Source organism: Dermacentor albipictus, chromosome 2 (genome assembly GCF_038994185.2).
Source record: "Dermacentor albipictus isolate Rhodes 1998 colony chromosome 2, USDA_Dalb.pri_finalv2, whole genome shotgun sequence".
In the NCBI taxonomy this organism is placed as follows: domain Eukaryota; kingdom Metazoa; phylum Arthropoda; class Arachnida; order Ixodida; family Ixodidae; genus Dermacentor; species Dermacentor albipictus.
This window is the reverse complement of record NC_091822.1, coordinates 204,660,885-204,680,737: the sequence shown is the minus strand read 5'-3', so window position 1 is coordinate 204,680,737 and position 19,853 is coordinate 204,660,885.

Sequence of the window (19,853 nt, the reverse complement as noted above, 5' to 3'; positions counted from 1 at the left end):
TATTTTCCCTCTTACCGCTAACTCATTGATCTGCTTCTTATGTACCAGTTTCTTTCCTTCCCTCCTCAGGTCTAGGCTAATTCGAGTTCTTACCATCCTATGGTCACTGCAGCGCACCTTGCCAAGCATGTCCACATCTTGTAAGATGCCAGGGATAGTGCAGAGTATAAGGTCTATTTAATTTCTAGTCTCGCCGTTCGGGCTCCTCCACGTCCACTTTCGGCTATCCCGCTTGCGGAAGAAGGTATTCATTATCCGCATATTATTCTGTTCCGCAAACTCTACTAATAACTCTCCCCTGCTATTCCTAGTGCCTATGCCATATTCCCCCACTGCCTTGTCTCCATCCTGCTTCTTGCCTATCGTGGCATTGAAGTCGCCCATGAGTATAGTGTACTTTGTTTTCACTCTACCCATCGCCGATTCCACGTCTTCATAGAAGCTTTCTACTTCCTGGTCATCATGACTGGATGTAGGGGCGTAGACCTGTACAACCTTCATTTTGTACCTCTTATTAAGTTTCACAACAAGACCTGCCACCCTCTCACTAATGCTATAGAGTTTCTGTATGTTACCAGCTATATTCTTATTAATCGGGAATCCGACTCCTAGTTTCGGCCTCTCCGCTAAGCCCCGGTAGCACAGGACGAGCCCGCTTTTTAGCACTGTATATGCTTCTTTTGGCCTCCTAACTTCACTGAGCCCTATTATATCCCATTTAATGCCCCCTAATTCCTCCAATAACACTGCTAGACTCGCGTCACTAGATAACGTTCTAGCGTTAAACGTTGCCAGGTTCATATTCCAATGGCGGCCTGTCCGGAGCCAGTGATTCTTAGCACCCTCTGCTGCGTCGCAGGTCTGACCGCCGCCGTGGTCAGTTGCTTCGCAGCTGCTGGGGACTGAGGGCCGGGGTTTTATTGTTGTGTTCATATAGGATGTTGTGGCCAAGTACTGCACCAGGGTGGCCAATCCTGCTCTGGTGAGGGAATACGTTACCGGTTCTGGTCACCGGGATCAGGCCGCACTACAGGCCTGGTTGTGCAATTTTATCAACTCGCGGTTTTTTTTTTTTTTTTTTAGTGCGGTGGAAAATAGCGCGGCACCCGGATTCGAACCACGGACCTCTTGCACGCGAGGTGGGTGTTCTAACTCTACGCCACCACTGCACTATCCATAAATAAATAAATAAATAAATAAATAAATAAATAAATAAATAAATAAATAAATATAACTGTCACCTTTCGCCCACAGCACATTGAGAAACAGGTCGTTCGCATTATTGCCAACAGTTATTTTTACTCTATCGCTGCCCCGCTCCTTCAGGCTAACTTCATTCTTCCTATATCTGGCTTGTTGAAATATGGCTTACTTATCACTCTATTTAAATTACTTAACAAGCAGCTCGCATTTCAATTCATAGACTCTAGGTTGCTCAGAAATAGCAATATCACTACGTTTGCCCATAATCACAACTTTCTATCATCTAAATGCAGCACGAACTATGGCAAAATGACTTCCTCCTTCTCGGCGTATAAATTATTTAATGACTTACCCCATGCACCTAAATCATCAACAGATTTGCATGCATCGAAATATGAACTTAAGAATTTCGTTTTTTAGGACTAGTTTCCCTGATTAATTTACTTTGTGTGCAAAGTTTGTACATTACGTCCTAAATAGGTTTAAACAATTTAGATTGGTAATGTGCGGTTTCTTTTTATGTTACCTGTATGACTCCTCGTATAAAAATCTAATGTATTCCTTTTTCCTACTTCGTTCACGTTTTGTTTACTTGTAGATTGTATAATTTTACACTGCTGTATTAATTAATCATGTTGTACCAATCTTCTGGTTAACCAAGGGTCCTGCTGCAGTCATTTGTTTTTGAGATCCTCGCCTGTTCACTACTAACAAGCAACTATGTATATTAAAAAAACGTCACACTGCTATTCGGAGTATTACGGATTACATTTATTTATTTCCTTCAGTTCGCATAAATTTTCTTTTGCACCGCGTAAAAGAAAACAAATATTTAGCCTTGTCGTTATTCAAGGATGCGAGAAAAGAGCGAGTGGGAAGCAAAGCGACACTCTTTTTGCGAAGGCTAATCGGTAGTGTTGTTGTTCTTTTTTTATTACTTATTTCACCATTAACGGTATGCGCAACGTTTATTTTCGCAAACTATCAGGTGACTTTGACGCAGTCCAAATACTCCCTCGTTCAAAATAACGTAGGGCAAGGTCGCTACACGAGTGAGGTTTCTTTATCTCGTCTCGCGCAGAACACGCGCACAGTTCGCCCAAGGTGCGCGCAGCTTTTCCTTTCTTCGGCCGCAGCCCCCGATTGCTCGCTCCCATTCTGGCCGTGGAATAAATCACTCTCCCCAAGCGTAGATTATGAGTATCATGCAGGGGGGGGGGGGGGTCGAGCGGGCCGCCGCGAGTGGAAGGAGGAGAGACACGTGGTCCGTGCACTGCAGTGGAGATGCCCTTCCAGGAGGAAGCTGCGCCTCGCTGCCGCGTAGCCCTCGGCTAATCAGGTTCGCCGACAGTGTTGTGTGCAGATAAAGGCGGTGCGCGTGTCCCGACAGATTCGTGCTGACCGCGACGTCGGTCGGCCGCGACACGTTCCAGAATGGAGACGCGCTCCTACTACCGCGGGTCACTCGGCACTGGCCTCCAGCGCGCTGCACGTTTTTGAGCCTGAGAGCGAACAGCACAGCACACACACGGAATGAGATCGCTCCGTGTCCCCCATAGGTAACGACGCGCGAACCGCCCCGGTTCAATCCCTGCGCGGGCGCGTTCCGCAGGATCCGAGATCGATAGTTCGAACATTTTCAAATGACAAACGACGTAACCTTGCTGGTCGGCGCGGCATGGCGCCACCGATCAGGGCCGACGGGACAAGAAAAGAACGGGCGGCAGTTGCGAGGGCGAGCGGAGAAGCGAAACAAAAAGAACAGGGGCGGAACCGCGAGCGTTCATTGGCCGCCGTTCTGTCCAATCGGGAGCGGGAACAGGAAGTCTGGACCGTAAACGCACATACACCTAAACTGCGCAGATTACACTCCCCCCCTCCCCCTGCCGCTCTTTATTTTTCTTCCTCCTCTCTCGTACTACGCGTCCCCGCAGTCGCTCCGCTCACGACCGACCAGCGCAAGGTGGCGGTAGCTCGGTGCCGCCGCTAAGCCGGATGTAGTATCGTAGCACGATCAGGCTGCAGCGAAAATCCCTGAGAACGCTGTGGAAATGTTCTTGTCGAGTCAGGGTGCGGTGTTTCATCCGAGGAGCTGTTGTCGTCGGTTAAGAAAGAGAACAAAACGGAAATTTAATATTGTCGATGCAGGCCAGCATTATAATATATATATATATATATATATATATATATATATATATATATATAGATATATATATATATATTACAACCTTACGTAAGCACAACGCGCCACCCGATGGGGAACGACAACATGTGTTCCTCGCCCTTCTGTACAGACTCGCCCCCACTCTACGAAAAGAGAGAAGGGTCGCTTTTGCTCAACCGCAGTACAATGCTGCAAAGGGAGCGCCATCTCGTGAAGGAAACGTCGAAAGAAAGACAGAACTTCGTTCTGGTGGCTCGTGATTCGAGCACCAGATGGAGGGATTATTTGCTCCTTCAACTTCGACTTCTGGGAAACTAATACAGCGCACTTTATAGCAATTTGCTGCTAGACAAGGTTGCCTTGCATGAAAGTGGGACCCTAGAGTGCCCGAGAGCAGCCACATACCTGAAAGGTGGTTCTTCCAGGTTTCTCACGAAATGCTTACGTGCTGCGGGGGCAGCTGCCAAGCCGTAATGAGGCTCCACTCCCGAAAAAAAGGGGTAGTGGCCGACGGATTCCTTACCGAGAAGAATACAAAGAGTCGCGACCACCGGAAAACCAGACCTGTGGCTGAGAGAAGGCTGGCAGCGGTTTTTCAAAAATAATTTATTCTATCTCACGAATGTAGCACTTCTCGGTGCTAACTATAAGCAGCCCAAACTTCACTCAACTGAAACAGCGTATATGTTATCGAGGTACGACCAGTCTACAGTTAAACAGCGCCAGCCGGCGGACAGTTCGGTGACTACATCTGCATATCGTCACACGAATAATTTGCTTCGTTTGTTCTCGATATATATGCGCAGCCAAATTTGTTTACCCCTGGCCTTCAACGTATACGGGCTGAATTCACTTAGAGAGCCGCTAATTCATCTTAAGCATCGTTGCGTTATATTGCCGCGTAGCGTACACTTAGCTTAAAATTACGGGGTTTTACGTGCCAAAACCACTTCCTGATTATGAGGCACGCCGTAGTGGAAGACTCTGGAAATTTGGACCACCTGGGGTTCTCTAACGTGCACCTAAACCTAAGTACACGGATGTTTTTGCATTTCGCCCCCATTGAAATGCGGCCGCCGTGGCCGGGATTCGATCCCGCGACCTCGTGCTCAGCAGCCTAACACCATAGCCACTGAGCCGCGTACACTTAGTTCAAGTACACATTAAATTCTCAGACCTGAGGGCTGGTTGTACACAAATTAGGCCTCGGCGTGCGGTCGCAAGAAACTTCGTTCTCTTCTTCCCCGGTCACTCTTCCACCACACCATGTTGCATTACTGCTCCATTCCCTCCTCCTAACACGTATGTTGCCCAAAACATCGGCTATCAGGGAGTGTAGTACGCTTTTAACTGCACAACGTGCACAATTGTGGTAGTCGACGTCGGGACAGCTGGCTTCCGCGTCAGGATGACGTTGATAATTCATGTCACTAGCTCGCCTCAGCACTCCGAAGTAATGGCTCATAACTTTCTCGGACAGTGCTTTGCGGTGAACGGGGGGTCTAGGCCGAACCTGCTCACCAGGTTGGAACTCCGATTGAACAGGTTTGCGGTAACGCGAATAAAAGACAGGACGAAATAAGACACACACAGAGGAACACACGGCACCGTGTGTGCCCCTGTGTGTGTCCCGTCTCTTATTCGCTCTACCGTAAACCTGTTCCAGATGCGTTACCAACAAGCCCACATTGCAACCCTCGTGGAACTTCGCCTCTCGATGGCGGAGGATGTAACAGTTGCTTTTCACTCGGGCGAGCTAACATGCGTCTTGCGCGCATTGCTCGAATTGCTCGGCATCCTGGGATTGCAAGCTGATCGACGTTGTCAGACGGGACCTTAAGCGAGGTGTGAAGTGTTTTGCTTCTTGAGTAGGGGTGCCGCATACGCAAGCGCTACTTGCGACTCCCAAGCTCAAGCTTGCCGCCACTGCTTCCCCTGCATATAGGCGAGAGCAGCGTCGCCATCTAACGGCGTCGCCACGTAGCGCTCGAGTGCTGGCTCCGCGTATCGCCGTTGTTTCGCGGTGGCTGCAGCGGTCGCACGAGGCGGCGGCCAAGGAAGCCGCCATTGTTGCGTGCTGAGCTGCCGCAAGAACACCCAGCGTCTGCAGCCGCCTGCCAACGTCTAAAGATTCCCGGATAAATGGTATGGAAAACAAAGCAGACAGGCATGGATAACCACAGCCCGCAGAATCAAATAGATCGGAATGTCAAAGTTTCAAGTCGCGCGACACGACGACTCTGATGTCCCAGAAGTCACCAAACTCAAGACAAATTAAACGCCGTTCACACGGGCACTTCGGATCGCAATCGAGTCGCGTGCAGACGGGCATCTTCGACGTCCATTTCGTGCAGTCCAAATCCAGTAGCTCGCGACCGTCGTATACCCACCGTCACACGCTGAGTGAACTCAACCATCTCGATCCATCCTTGATCGTAATATAAAAAGGTTCTCCAGATCGGGCTTTATCGCGAACGAAAGTGCCCGTGTTGCACCGGTATTAAACAACGGCCGAAAGCCAAAACAAAAGCAACAGAACTCGCGGTCCGCATTCTTTTAACAAATAAGTTACCTAATCACACGCCTGTGCTAAAGCGCTTCAACTGCTTGCGACTTGCTACAACAGAAATGTTACCGATCAAGCACGCGCTGTCAAACAAGTTAACACGAGAAACACAATGTCTGTCGCACGCGCAAATCAGCAGAGCGCTCAAGGAATCGCTCAAAGCACGTGGAAGTAGAGCTTGCAGCAATATTCTCGTCGTCACGAGCGAACTCTTGACTGAGAAACAAGGAGACGCAACAACGTCACCGCAAATAATAGCAAGCGTTCGGGAAAACGACAAGCTTTCGCATATCGACTTCCTTGATTCTGCGGGCGGCGGTTAGCTATGCCTTATCTAAGCTAACAGCGTTGCAACGAAGGTTGGCTTACCCTCAATTGAAGCTAGTCACGTCGAAGGGTTGCATCGCCTTCCTTCTGGTCCAGGCAGAGTGCCTGTGGACATGATCCGTTTTTCCAGTTGAGCTACAAACTGGTTTTCAAAGCGAAGAGAATGCGATGATGACGTTAGATTCTTTGATAACCTAACCGTTTTCAACAAGAAGTTACTGTGGCTCGCTAAAACAAAGCCAAATAGATAAACTACGACTTCGTCTGGTCAAAAGAAGGAAACGTTTATGCTCGAAAGCAACCAGGGGCACGAGCCATTAGAATCCCCTGCGAGGAAGCCATTGGTAAGATTGTTTCAGATCACGTAGCTGCAGGGCTGCACAGTACGCTTGCTTAACGACGGCATCATTCACTTCCGAATCATTTTCTGACATGTTAAAAAATAGTGCTTAGAATTCGCGAAACGCTTTATCCTTTTGCCATTTAAACTGTCAGAGCTTAAGACATAAATCAGAACAAGTAGACGCCGAGTTAGAGAAATCGTCCGTTACTTTTGATTCTATTGCTTTTACAGAAACATCGTTTTGTTCAAATTCAGATGTCCTACAGTTTGCTGACTACAAACACATCTCAGTGTTTCGAGACGGAAAGCGAGGTAGTGGCGTGTCCTTATATATTCATAACCGGTTGTCCTTTGATGTCTTGTCCAGTTATTCTCTTGTTCATGATGACTTTGAAACAGTCTGCATTGTTAACTGTAGAGTAGCCGTAATGGTTGTGTATCGTCCACCTCAAGGCAATTTGTATAACTTCTTTCGGCAGATTGATTCCTTTTTTGAAGCATGGAAACCTTCAAAAATCACGTATCGTTGTGTTAAGTGATTTTAATATGAACTTGCTCGAAGGTAATCCTCAAAAGATTAGGTTGAGTGAAACTATGCTGTCAAATGGCTTCGCGAATGTTAATGATTCGCCCACGCGCATATCACAAAACTCGGGAGCATTAATAGATCTGTGTTTTACTAAGTACCCTCCGAATTGCAATATGCCAGGTGCATTTTCATATGAAAAAAGTGATACATTTACCTTTTTTTTGGCTCTTTCCGAAGAAAGCGACAATGAGTGCTCCCGCACGCCCGCGGTAAGATTATGATAAGAACCGTATCGCCCACTTTTGTAATTTCATGTCCACTATCAACTGGGCTGATGTATACAATGAATCACACTCATCTCGAGCGTAAGATATACTTATTAAAAAAAGTATTACAATGCTATGACACTGCATTTCGGACACAGATTATAAAAAACATAGGAAGGCTACAAAATAATGGATGACAGGAGCATTTTTGGAAAGATTTCAACAAACGAATGAAGTGCTTTCGCGCTTTTTGTAAACGAGAAATCCGGATGAGTTAACTGAGTTTAAGAAGCTCTGGAACAAATTAAACTCAGATTTAAATAAGGGAAATTCTTTATTATATATTATTAAGTTTTCGTCTATCTTGCACAACCCTAAACTACCTTGGCAAGGTGCCAGCTCAACGACAGAGAGCATAAAAAATGACCTCCCCTCGGAATTAAGGATCGATGGAGTAACTTATTCAGGGGTCTTACTTGCTAATAAACTTAGTGATTACTTTAAAGCAGCAGGAGCGTACCGTGCATCCGTTAACACTCATTTAACCAGGATTATAGACTCATACTTACCCTTCTGTAGTGCCGATTCTATATTTTTGTCACCTACATCAACAGATGAAGTCGTTAGGATCATTAATGCCTGTAGGAACACGTGCTCACCTGGAGAGGATGCACTTGCTGTGCTCCCTATATTAAATGCGATGTTAATGTTTTTCGCTGGCCCACTTACGCATATATGCACGCTGCTCTCTGGAGTATTCCCAGACGAACTAAAAGTGCCGCGCGTCACTGTTTTGTTCAAAGGAGGCAGCAAACACGACACGAACAATTATCGTCCAATTTCGATACCGCCAATCTTCTCAAAAGTAGCTGAGCGCGTACTTTCTAATCGGCTGAACAATTTCATACAAGTTGAAAATTTTAATTTTTAAACAATAGTATGATTTTCAGTGCGGTAAATCAACTCAAACTGCATAGTCAGATATAAAAAAATACCATAATTATCTTCCCAGAAGAGGGTTGCAGTGCCGAAAAAGACAACACATAGCAAGCGAGACGGGACAGGCGCAAGGACAGACTTGCTATGTGTTGTCTTTTTCGGCGCTACAACCCTCTTCTGGAAACATGCCCCCAACAAGTATTACTCAGTCACCATAATTATCATTTTTGAAATCAGACTACATCCTGTTGGAATTTTTCTAGATTTTTGTAAAGCCTTCAATTCTGTGAAGCACTCAATTCTACTAGAAAAAATTAGATATTTATGGCATTCGCGGTGTTGCAAATGCACTTGTGAGGTGTTATATAACTGAACAGCCACAGTACACACAGATGCATGGTGTAAAATATAATTTTGGTATGGTGAATTTGGTGTCCCGCAGGGTTCAATTTTGGGACCTCTTCTTTACCTTATAGATTAATGACATATCCACATTCCCTTAACTAACATTCTGCTGTATGCTGATGATATAAATGTATCTTTTCCTGGTTCTAATCTTAAAGTATTGGAGCAGCAGTGTAATGCCTAGCTAAACCAGCTATTCACTTGTCTGTCAACCAGCTTCAATTTAATGCCAAAAAACTAAGCTCATGCTCTTTCATCCAAAAAACAAACCATTAAGTCACATGAAATTAGAATTCAACAAATCGCGTATTGAACAAGTGCATCGTTGCCGGTTTCTGGGTGTATGCTTCCGCAGCGACCTTGGGTGGACAGATCATGTGAATTAGAATGAAATTGGCCAGACCTATTTGTGTAATCTATCGTATCAGGCATCTTCTTCCACAACAAGTTAAGAAACAGAGATATTTTTCTCTCGTTCATTCCCACCTTGTATACGGTAACCTAGCATGGGGTAGGTGCCACAAAACTGATTCCTTTAAATTGTTTTCACTTCGAAAAATAACCTGTACGAGCGTTGTGCGCAGGCCCAACAGTCGAAGCAAATGTTTTCGAGACTTGCGATGTTCGCAATCTTTTTCATGCCTATAACTTGAGCTTGGCAGTTTTTATTTGTTATAAAATCAAGCAGGATTTCGATACTCTCAGTAATACTTATCTGTCGAGAGTTATAACATGATTTATGTATTGTCGCATTGTCCACCACCAGATCTTGAACAAATTATGGAAAACAACGTTTACATCACCATATCGCAACCCTGTGTAATACGTACCAATTTATTGTGGAAATAGCTGTAGAAAGTACTAGTGTATCGATGTTTAAGAAAAAGTAAAGATGCTTTTTCCTTCTGTATAACTGAATAATCACAGAAACATATAAAGTGGCATCAATTGGTTTGTCCTGTTTTTACTGATTTCCTATTGAGGTTTTTGTTTTCCCCGCAGCATTTTCTGTTTTTCGTTTACTGCTAAATATTTTGTGCAATTCTTTATCATTAGTGTTGGTACACATTTTGTCGTTTTTTTGTGGTATTAATGTTCGTGATCAGCGTTCCTGAGAATTACGTGCTCTGTCTGTTCGCCAACGGTGCCACGACTTGTAATCAGGGGAGAAGGCCTTGTCAGCAGGCATGATTTATCTGCTTCTTCTAGCCTCTCCTCGGGGTCATATTGTACAATATGCCAAAATGAATAAATCTTGAAAATATTGAAATCGCGCCTGCGTTCCTTTTCATACCCTTTACCCGGGAAACTGTAGAACTTAACAGGCCCCAGTGTTTTTGTCACTAATGTGGAAATTCACCACGTAACAGTACCGGGCTCCTTGGCCCGTCCCTAAACAAGGGAGGCAATATCACAGAGGTCGTGGGCATCGCCAGTGCCGGCGACCTGATTGTTGGTGACGCGACTCTCCACTAGAGGAAAGAATGGCGCTGGCGTCTGTAGGCAAACTCGAATCTGGGAGCTCTATGCGCGCCTCCAAGCAGATGTTCGCGACCTGGTGGCCACGCCGAGAAAAAGCCGATCCAGGTTCAGATTTGAAGCGAAAGAGGGCGTCCTATGACGGCATGCTAAGAAGAAATCAGGAAAGAAACAATTTATGATAACTCAAAGGGAAGCTCATTACTTTTCGAAGCGAGATCGGGATGTCTCAGAACACGCCCTATAAAGCGAGATATAAGACGGAAGAAGAAGCATGTGCTTGCTGCGGTAAAGCTAGGGAGACTATGGAGCATGTTTTATTAGAATGTGAAGACGTCTAGCCAGCGGTCGATTTAGGCACCACTGGCCTCCGTGAAGCCCTTGGGTTCAGAGAGAGCAGTGGAAAAGTAAATATGTCCGCAGTAGGCATTAGTAAGAGGCGATAGGAGGATTGGTGGAAGAAAAGTAGGGAAACGACAAAAAATGGAGACTTACAAAAGCACAGTTCGCAATAGGGGATGAGAAAATTTGGTTGTGGGATTTCATAGTGTTTTCATTTTCTTTTTTTATTGTTTAACTTAGGTAGGACATTAGGCAGTATAATAGCAAGAGCTGGGTGGCACAACCCACCGCCCCGTTCCAAAGGGGATGCTCATAACATCCATCCATCCATCCGCTGAAAGCCTCGTAGTTCTCCTATCGTCGTGAAAGTCCAATCCTGAAATACACTTTGTTGTGTATTATTATGCGTGTTATCGGGGAGGAAAAACCGCCGTGTATGATTTCATAGTTTCTAGAAAGAAGGAGACAAATCGCTTCGGAGAGCGACTCGGATAAGAAACTTCCGCATTGGGAGAAGCTGACTGATACCCTAACGGCATCGAAACACTTCACTCGGGTCGACTTCTTCCTTCCCGGCAAGTAGATCATTGCTTTCTCTTTGTTTATTTCAAATATTTTGCTGGCGTTTCAAATCGCGGAGTGTACTTTCTCCAGGCAGCCGCTTTGATATAGTGATGGACGCTTGTAACCCTCATTTGGGTTTTATAGTTCTCTGCCCCAGCATTAGTGTTGCTAGTGCTTTAAGTAGCAAAAATAATCTCGCTCATGTACATTTGTCTGCAGGCAAGGTAGCAGGAATGGTAACTACCTCGGAAGGTCTGAAGTTGATCATCACACACCTTCTATCGCGAAGCGACATATCGTTTTCATGGCACGCTTTACTTCAGCGGTGCATGCAGAAGATGCTGTTTTCTCATTCAACGCGGTGAATTGGCAGTTTATTTACTCGCAAGAAATTTGGAACCAACTAACCAACTGCTAACGGCGCTCGTTCTAGCTTTGGAGCATTCGACCCGCGAACAGCGCCGCTAGTTTGCTTTCCGACACTATGCACGCACTTAAATTCCATTACAACTGGTTCAATTAATTTCCAAGTCATGGATGTACACCAGTACCACTGACTTTGCGAAGAGAAAACCCTGGCTAAATTTTGGAATCTTGTTGGAAGAGACTCACCTTAGTCAAATTGGTTGTTATTCACTTTTCACATTTCAACGGGGTTTGAGAATGTCTACGGGCGCCAGGTGTCTGTTGTACCATGCCCGGGCCCTACCCCGAACCGTGCGTACGGCGAGCACGAACCCGCGCCATTCATGGCACGCAGACGACCTCATCTCACGTATCAGATTACCATCAACAGAAAGGTGCACCCCGACTCACACACAGAGCTCTCATTTGTTTCTATCCCAAGACACACTGACTGGGTAACTTTACGGTCTTTAGCCTCATTCTATCAGTGCGGAATCAGCTTGTATAGCGTCTGAAAGCACGACACAGGTTACTGCCGATAATATTGCGAGATGCTACATGTGATATACTGCAACACGAGTCAGTTGCCTGTGAAGGCCGAGAACAGTGAAATATCGCACCCGAAGTTGTGGGGTAACTCCGCGCACAAGAAGTGCTTGCCCCATCCGGAGGCCCGCGCACAAACGCTTCCTTTTTTAACCTGCGGCTCGCTTGAAAGACTCTTTGTCTTTAAAAAGAATCTGATGCGGCTCGCTGGGCAGGCCGGACGTTGGCGTGCACAGCGCGACTATTTCCGCGATTTCGCCGCTCAACTCCTTGAGACCAATAAAAGTAAGGTGATCGGCAGCAAGAATTTTTTCGGATCCCACGAAACACCTCGGTTCGATGCCACGAAAGAGAAACGTGGCCACAGCACCACGCGAAAGAGCCGCCGTGAACATGAATGTCGTAGCATTGTTTGTTTGTTTGTACAGTGTCGCCAGCTCAAGTAGCGGATTCTGGAGTCGCCAAATGGGAATGCGGCCACGACAGCACAGTCATTTCGGAATCAGGGCGGAGCCTTCCGTGCTCGTGACATGGCCGAGCTCCTCGTAGCCCACGTGTCACTTCTGCGGCGTTTGTGTTAGGTTTGCCGATTGAATTGCTTGGAGTAGTTGAGGCTTGGAGTTTAGGACGCTCAGCGAAGCTGTCGGCAAAAACGACCACGTCATCCAGGTAGACGATGCAGGTTTGCCACATGGGGTCGGCCAATACAGTTACCCACGGTCCGTTCAAAAGTGGCTGGGGCAGAGCAGAGACCGAAAGGAAGAATTTGAAACCCGTCAAGACCGTCCAAAGTGACGAAGGCAGGTTGGTCACGGTCCCGTTCATCAACGTGAATCTGCCAATATGCCAGAATAATATTTAGCTCACCCCAAGCGGTCGAGGGAGTTATCCATACACGGCAGTGCTTAAACTTTTCTTTTTGACGTTGCTTGACGGGTCCAATAATGGAACTGAAAGCAAAGCGTGCTGCTTTTTTTTCTTGACCACGACTGGGGATGGCGGCCCCTTCGTAACGCACGTTATGGTTTTGCACAGACGTATAGTTCAGGACGTGCTGAGACTCAACAGTAACAACTAGAACGTTTTATCCTAGGGCCAGACAATGAAATCTTCCTTACCTCAGTAAGGAAGCCTTCATTGCAGTGAGGCTACCTTATGTCACTCTGAAAGGTTCCTTACTGAGGCGCCCTCGGTGAAGGCTTCCTTGGTGCTTCCTTGGTACTTCCTCAGCATAAGAAGCCAAACAATGAAATCTTCCTTACCTCACTGAGGAAGCCTTCATTGGGGTGAGGCTACCTTATGTCACTCTGAAAGCTTCCTTACTGAGGGGCCCTCGGTGAAGGCTTCCTTGGTGCTTCCTCAGCATAAGGTAGCTCCAAAGCTACCTTCATGCGTCTTTACGCCGCTCCTGGCCCTGAACGAGCGCTTCACCTCACTGCTTAACCACGTGGCATTCGCTTGCGCATGCGCACTGTCGCCCACCTGCGGAGAAGCGCGAGCACGGTACGTCTTGCCAGACATGTTCGTTTCAGTCACGCGTGCGGCATGCAAGTATTGCTAGGCGTTGCTAGGCGTTGCAAGACGCCGGCGTGCCAGCGTTGCTGGAGCACATCAAGTTTTGCACTGTAATGCGCAACTTTTTTTTAACTTTAGTAAACGAAACTAGAAGAAAGCGTCCACGCTTCTCTATATTAGCTATTCAATTTAAAGATTGTGCGACGATACAAAATTTTTAATAGAATAATGGTGTTCGCGGAAAGATTTGAAGAGATAATCTCGAACCCAGGCACGCGGCAACCGCTCCTTAGGTGAGGACGGGTGAAGGGAGCTTTCAGAGTACGCTTGCTTCCTCCATCGGTCCTTCGCTGTAAGGAGGCCTCACGTAAGGTTAGGAAGCGCTCGAAGGAAAGGAACTAGGGGTGTGCGAATATTCGGAATTTCGAATACAAATCGAATATTTTCCATATTCGAAGCGTATTCGATTCTAGAAATGCATGTTCGGAAATTCACGAATATCCGATGACGGCCGAATAACGGTGGAAACGGCGAATATTCGTATAGACTGCGAATAATTGAGCAATTAACCAATTGTATGCTTGCTCCGCATTCTCCTAAGAACATGTTTATTAACTGAGAACTTCGCATGATCCGCTCATTATCTGTATGCTCTGTTTCAGTCTATCTGCTTCAGGCATTTGAGACATGATCAGTTTCGGTTTCTTTTTCCCCAAGCTTTATAATTCCAATTATTTTGGAATGCCCCATTGCCTTGAAGGTTGCAAAGGCCACTCAGGGTTGCCTTTGCAACCCTGAGTTGCCATTATCTGTATGCTCTGTTTCAGTCTATCTGCTTCAGGCATTTGAGACATGATCAGTTTCGGTTTATTTTTCACCAAGCTTTATAATTCCAATTATTTTTGGAATGCCCCATTGCCTTGAAGGTTGCAAAGGCAACTCAGGGTTTGCTAACATTGATTCAAATTGTATCAAGGCTCTTTGTGCGGAGTGGAAATTTGATGAAGTGGCCAGCCTAGGCATGTTTCTTGATCCGCGCTTTATGGCCACAGTTCATCAGGCATCTGGTCAGATGATCTGGCTGAAAAACCTTGTGACAAGGGAGCTCCAGGAAGCCGTCGTGGAACACCGTGGGGACACCGCCGTGCCAGCGTCGACTTCGTGTCCACTGGTGGCATCGAGTGTATGGAATGCTTTTGACTATCTAGTGATGAACAAAGAGAAGACACACTTGGCATCTGCCCCTGAGAGGGAAGTTACAGACTACGCGCAAAAGCCTCTTCTGGAAAGGGGCATGAATCCTTGTGAGTGGTGGCAGTCCATTGGCCACTTCAGGTACCCGCTTTTAAGTGCACTCGCCCGGAAGTACTTGGCGATCCTTGCCCCTTCAGTTCCTAGTGAAAGAGTCTTTTCTACCGGTAGAAATGTGACAGTGCATAGAGAGCGTTTACTTTCTGGCCATATTGAGCAGTTAATTTTCCTTCACGACAATCTGTAACAAGCGTTTTACCTGACTGAGGGCATTACCTGAGTCCATTATCTATAATTGAGTACCTCTTTAATTTGAAGCAACCTTGTAAAATGCAATGTTATATTTAAAAGGGTAATAAAGCTATTGTTACCTCTCTTGCAATTTTTTAATACTACACATGTATTCGATATTCGATTCGATATTCGAAGAGAGTTCTTCGCCTTATTCGTATTCGATTCGTAATCGAAAATTTCAATATTCGCACACCCCTAAAAGGAACGTTTTATTGTTTGGGCCAAGCTACCTTAATGCGTCCTTACGCCGCTCCTGGCCCTGAACGAGCACTTCGCCTCACTGCTTAACCACGTGACGTTTGCTTGCGCGTGCGTGCTGTCGCCCACCTTCGGAGAAGCGCGAGCACGGTACGTTTTGCCAGGCACGTTCGTTTCAGTCACGCGTGCGGCATGGAAGCGTTGCTAGGCGTTGCACGACGCCGGCGTGCCAGCGTTGCTGGAGCACATCAAGTTTCGCACTGTAATGCACTGCTTCTTTATATTTAGTAAACAAAACTAAAAAATAGCGTCCACGCTTCTTTATATTAGCTCATCAACTTAGAGATTGTGCGACGATACAACCTTTTTTATTGAGTAGGGGTGTTCTGGTGTTCGCCTAAAGCTTTTAAGAGATAATCTCGAACGCAGGCATGGCGGCAACCGCTCCTTACGTGAGGACGGGTGAAGGGAGCTTTCAGAGTACGCTTGCTTCCTCCATCGGTCCTTCGCTGTAAGGAGGCCTCACGTAAGGTTAGGAAGCGCTCGAAGGAAAGGAACGTTTCATTGTTTGGGCCCTAGTTTCAATCCACATTTCCCCCAAAAATTGCGCCGTCCAACGCTTCAATAATGGCCAATAGAAAACGTATAAAGCACAGCCGTTTTAGAAATCGGAAATTGGTCGATTACTTAAGCGTTCATCACGTTAAATGGCGCTGTTCCTTCCTTTCCACCGGTGAAGCGGTCGCACAGATGGCGGCGCGGCTTACCTTACTTTAGCTGCACTCGTGAACTGATCTGATCAGTTGTGATCTGATCAATCGAGAGTGGTTGGGAGCACCATTACTTCCGTAAGATAGCGTCTGGTGAATCTTTGCTAAAGCAGCTTATGACATTCGCGTTATGGTGAATGGTTAACAGCAGGTCGTATCCAGCATAATTATTCGAAGAATGTTTACTCTCAATAAGTTGGAATAGCATTTGATTTTGCATGACAGCATGCTCACCCGAAAAATGGAAAAGCGAGACAGAAAGCGTGCCGCACAAGCGTGCGCGCTGAAACAGGGAACAGCAGACTATAGCAGACCGGCTGTGGTGGCAGCAATATAGCTTCGGCACTCCGCTGCAGGTCGTGCTTGACTGCAGGCGCACACTGCACGTTATATACAGGGCGCAGGCATTCCCGATAAACGTTCCCGTGCAGGCCCACTAAGTGTCCACCATACATGCGCAAAGGCAGAGCCGACGCGGAGCCTTCGGGGCGAGGACCAAAGGCCGGCCACTGAGGGTAGCAAAGGCTGCCCCGAGGACGCGGTCGCGCTTCCTGCTCCAAGACGGGTGATTTTTCAGCGGAAATATGAATCCCTTCCTCGACGGTAAGTCCCGGCCGTTTCGAGTTCGCTAATGGCTTGGCCGCCCCGACGTCCGCGCGACACTTTGTCTCCGCTCAAGACCAGAGGATGCCCGGTGTCTGGATGTGCACACGTATTTTCGGCCTTGAATGCTGTCGCACGAAAAGTACTTGGCTCTTGGCGCTTCCTAAATGTTTCCCTCCAGTGTTGCTAGGAAATTACATGAATTGCATCCACCATTGTGACACTTATTGTCACTACTTAACCGTAATTCACGCCACGCAACGCAAACACAGGATGACGCTCTCATGCATATTAATAAAGCGAAACGCTTAGAAAGAACACGAATGCATTCCGATAACAGTGCCTATAGCGATAACAGCGCCTATATCTAACCTACGCATTACGTTACCTGCCCAGCTCCATTTCTTTATCTTAATATCAATTAGAATATCGGCTGTCCCCATTTGCTCTCTGACAGACACCGCTCTCTTCCTGTCTCCTAACGTTACGCCTAACATTCTTCGTTCCATCGCTCTTTGCGCGGTCCTTGTTCGCGAGCTTCTTTGTCCGTCTCCAAGTTTCTGCCCCATATGTTAGCACCGGTAGGATACACTGATTGCACACCTTTCTTTTTAGTGATAGCGGTAAGCTTCCAGTCAGTATCTGACATTGTCTACCGTATGCGCTCCAACCCATTTTAATTCTTCTGTAAGTTTCCTTCTCATGATCAGAGTCCCGTGTAAATAATTGACGTTTAATCTGACGAGAAATTAACACCTAAGTACTTGCATGCACTTACAAATTAAATTTCGAAGCAATACATCAGATAATTTGGCGGTGGGTAGTATATTGCCGGCGATGAAAAGAAAGTAGAGTTATGTTTTGTTCGTGTTTAATGACATGAGCTTCTTGTTGCACCAGATTTCGATTCGTGAATATCAAACTGAAGTCGGTGAATGTTGTTAATTTGACGATATAGGACGCAGTCGTGTGCGAAGAGTCTGACCTTACAAGCAGTGTTAGTCGGTAAATCGTTGATATATACGAAGAATAATAGTGGGCCTAGGACCGTGCCCTGAGGTACGCCTGAGATGACAGGACGGTAGGCAGAATACAGATTATTGGGGTGGACGAATTGCTGACGGTTAGTCAGGAAGTCACAAATCCATTCAAAAACAAAGGAAACAAGGTTAAGGAATGAAAGTTTTCGAAATAGGCATTTATGAAGAACTTCGTCAAATGATTTCTCGAAATCTAAAAAAAAGAAAGAAATGTCGACCGGTGTGTTGGCGCTAATACTAGAACTAATGTCATTAATAAACAGTGAAAGTTGAGTATCGCAGGAAACACATTTCTGGAAACCGTGTTGGTTTTTATTAAAATGAGTTTAAAGACGTTAGAAATTTAACTACGTGAGAAGATCCTCCATTACTTTTGAGCAGGCACATGTGAGGCACATGGGGCGATAACTTTCAGACGATGATGTCGCACCTTTCTTTGGGATTGGAATGACCGTACCCACAGTGTTGTGGCACCATTCCGGATGAAAGAGACTGCTGGTACGTTGCAACAGGATCACGGTTGTTACGGCTTTAGTATTCTTCAATATTTTAGTATTGATGGATGCCATTGGATGATGTCATATTTAACGAATAGATGATTTGGTAATACCATTGGCGTCGAACCTGATTTCAGGCATAACTGGGTGATTCACATGAAATGCATGAGAGAGTTCGCTATCAGGTTCTGCTTTAAAAACTGAAAAGTCTCATTTAGCACTTTTGCAACACCGTATTCTAGAAATCAGAATATTATGTTCGTCTTTCAGCACAATGTTCTATAAAGGAGTAGTGCACAATGAGTTGATAGTTTTCCATAATTGTGTGGGGTTATTGCGTAATATGCCAGGAAAACTAAATGAGCAGAATGAGCGCTTGGATTTAGCAGCAAGAGAATCGAATAGCCTTTGCATGGTCTGGTATGTATTTGAAGCGCATTTTGTATTTAGGATCCTTGCGGACCGAATTGACGATTTTGTTTTTAAGTCGTTTCAGTGCAGTGTTGAACCACAGATAGGCTGATTGTATGCTGATTGTAATGGTGGGGGACATAGCTTCGGATTATTTGCTGCAGCTTAGTTTTAAATAGGTGCCAGTTAGTATTCATAGGACGGAGGGCAAAATCAGGGAGAAACCATTGTTGAAAAACGGACAGTACATTATTTACGGCAGCGTAGTTGCCTTTATAATATAATATATTTTGGTGGTTAGGTAGGTAGGATATAGATGCTGCGTGAAGAATATCGTGATCGCTTATAGCTGACAAATGTTCAATACAAGAGATGTTATACGGAAGAGTAGTCAGCAAAAGGCCAAGAATGTTAGAAGAATGATCCGTTTGTCGTGTCGGCTCAGAAATTAGCTGCGACAATCCAAATGTTAAGCGTGAATTCAGCGAGTCACTTTCAGTATTATGTTTCCATGCCGTTTTTACTGCATCAGACCATGTTATGCCGGGAGACACACCTAGTAAGAGAATCGCAGCGTTATGATATGCTGTCGTAACGAATCAAGAGCGCCGCGGAAATGACCGATGAAGGTGGCATCTGCGCCCGCGCCGATTATAATGGCTGGGTTAGGCGCGTGGCAGCTAAAGCCCCTTGATAATTTGAAAGCAGCGACACTCTCCTCCCCGCGACGCTTTCCTCCTCTATTCTCCTCGCCCACCAGCTTTTTCCTCCTGGGATCCGGCGGACGGGCCGCGGCATTCTATCGGGGCGCGTTATTTTGGGCCAGTTGCGCACCCCATTAGTGTAGAAAATTTTGAGAAATGCTGATAACAGCATAGATAATGCTGGAGGCAACGTTTGTGATGAGGTTGTTTTTTTTTCTTAAAGCCGCATGAAAGGGGTATACTGATGTAAAAGGAGCTTTGAGACGAGTTCTATACTCTTTTACTATACTACTACTTACTATACTTTTACTATACTATACTATACTTTTACTATACTATACCATACAATTTTTCTGATACATAATGAGATGCTTTACTTTGTGCGTCTGATCTAGTATTGCTTGTGGCATATCCCTCTGCGTGTGGCTTATTAAGCGAAAGCCTTATATCTCTGTTTCAAGGTCGCGTTGTGAAGTATAAGAAACATACCGC